Below are 2,724 nucleotides of genomic sequence, written 5' to 3' on the forward strand. Positions count from 1 at the left end.
CAGACAGAGGCTGTATTTCAACTCAGGATTCAGGAAGGTTTTCTGCGTGAAAGTGTCCAGGAGGAAGATCCTGAGAGTGAGAAAATGGGGCTGGGGAGGGAAGGAGGGAGGTCTTAGTGCCTGTGCCATGGATACCCTGGAGAAGCAGAGGATGGGCAGGAAGAGGATGCTAAGAAAGGGAGGGAGCGCCAAAAGGCAGCGTCCAGAGGTCACTGTTGGGCTGGGCTGCAGCCGATGCTCCTCTGGTCCTCAGCTTCCACCTCGATGCGGTGACTCCAGTCCTGTTCGTTTCTCTCACTTCTCGCTCTGCATACCCAGCTGGTTTTTGTACTTTTGGCATCTGGAAAATTGCCAGGAAACCCTGTTTAGAGCAGGCGCTGTATAAATGTATAAATGTCAAAATCTTCCCTTCCTTCTTCACATACTGGTTGAACAGCTAGTATTTACAAGACCATGTTTTGTGTTTTTTTTTTTAATTGGAAGATAATTGCTTTACAATGTTGTGTTAATTTCTGCTGTACAACGATGTGAATCAGCTATATGTATACATATATCCCCTCCCTGTTGAACCTCCATCCTGACCCCCGTCCCACCCATCTAGGTCATCACAGAGCACCGAGCTAGGCTCCCTGTGCTGTATAGCAGCTTCGCATAAGCTATCTGTTTTACACATAGTAGTGTGTAGATGTCCGGAGAAGGCAGTGGCACCCCACTCTAGTACTCTTGCCTGGAAAATCCCATGGATGGAGGAGGCTGGTAGGCTGCAGTCCATGGGGTTGCAAAGAGTCGGATGCTACTGAATGACTTCACTTTCACTTTTCACTTTCATGCATTGGAGAAATTTCATGCAACCCACTCCAGTGTTCTTGCTTGGAGAATCCCAGGGACGGGGGAGCCTGGTGGGCTTCCATCTATGGGGTCGCACAGAGTCAGACTCGACTGAAGCTACTTAGCAGCAGCAGCAGCAGTGTATAGATGTCCAGTCCTACTCTCGCAGTTCATCCCACCTCCCCTTCCCCCAACCTGGGTTCACATGTCTGTTCTCTGCATCTGTATGTCTGTTCCTGCCCTGCAAATAGGTTCATCTGTACCATTTTTCTAGATTCCATATATGTACATTAATATGTGACATTTGTTTTTCTCTTTCTGACTTACTTCACTCTGTATGACAGATTGTAGGTCCATCCACATCTCTATAAATGACCCAATATTGTTCCTTTTTGTAGCTGAGTAATATTCCATTGCCTGTATGGATTGCATGCATCTGTTGAATGTTGAGGTTGCTTCCGTGTCCTGGCTATTGTGAATAGTGCTGCAATGAACATAATTGATACAGCCACTATGGAGAACATACTGGAGGTTCCCTAAAAAACTAAAAATAGAACTACCATACTACTACTACTAAGTCGCTTCAGTCGTGTCCGACTCTGTGTGACCCCACAGACAGCAGCCCACCAGGCTCCCCCATCCCTGGGATTCTCCAGTCAAGAACACTAGAGTGGCTTGCCATTTCCTTCTCCAATGCATGAAAGTGAAAAGTGAAAGTGAAGTCGCTCAGTTGTGTCCAACTCTTTGCAACCCTATGGACTGCAGCCTACCAGGCTTCTCTGTCCATGGGATTTTCCAGGCAAGAGTACTGGAGCGGGTTGCCATTGCTACCATATGACCCAGCAATCCCATCACTGAGGAAAGCATGATTCAGAAGACCATGTGGTTTTTGGAACTTCCCTGGTGGTCCAATGGCTAAGACTCTGCACTCTCAATGCAGGGGGCCAGGGTTTGATCACTGGTCAGGGAACTAGATCTCACATGCCTCAAGTAAGACCCGGTACAGCCAAATAAATAAATAAATAAATTTTTTGAAAGAAAGACCATGTGTTTTTTAGGCTAGAGCAGGGATGACGGGACAGCTTTGTTAGTTATAAACATGGATCACCTATGGATTTCCTCCTCAAAGAGGCTGCATTCCAGTAGGAAAAAAAAAAGCAACAGTTATCCAGAAACTTTTTTTTTTTCCATCGGAGAAATCTTGAGAAATTACTCTGCAATATCAAGAGGTTTGGAGAAGGAAATGGAAATCCACTCCAGTATTCTTGCCTGGAGAATTCCATGAACAGAGGAGCCTGGCAGCTATAGTCCCTGGGGCTACAAAGAGTCGGACACGACTGAGCGACTCAACAGCAGCAGCGGCATATGTGACTAACAAACATACAACCCATCAAGAGGCTGGGGGCAAGGGGGAGTCTTCCTTTTCACAACATGTTCAAATTGGAAGAAAGCTCAGAAAGGTGTGTCTTTGGGCTCCTATCCTTGTGTTCCAGGATGCTGTGGACTTCCCAGAGTTTCTGAATAGATCCCTAGTCTTGTCTGAAAAATTAGTAGATCTGAGATCATATTAAACATAATTAAATATAATTACTATCACTATGACTAATAATATATAAGTGAATAATAATAGCTAAGTCAGACATAGCATTTCAGTTCAGTTCAATTCAGTTCAGTCACTCAGTCATGTCCGTCTCTTTGCAACCCCATGAATCGCAGCACACCAGGCCTCCCTGTCCATCACCAACTCCCGGAGTTCACTCAGACTCACGTCCATCGAGTCAGTGATGCCATCCAGCCATCTCATCCTCTGCCATCCCCTTCTGCTCCTGCCCCCAATCCCTCCCAGCATCAGAGTCTTTTCCAATGAGTCAACTCTTCCCATGAGGTGGCCAAAGT

The sequence above is a fragment of the Bison bison genome, unplaced genomic scaffold (genome assembly GCF_000754665.1).
Source record: "Bison bison bison isolate TAMUID 2011002044 unplaced genomic scaffold, Bison_UMD1.0 scf7180017864144, whole genome shotgun sequence".
In the NCBI taxonomy this organism is placed as follows: domain Eukaryota; kingdom Metazoa; phylum Chordata; class Mammalia; order Artiodactyla; family Bovidae; genus Bison; species Bison bison.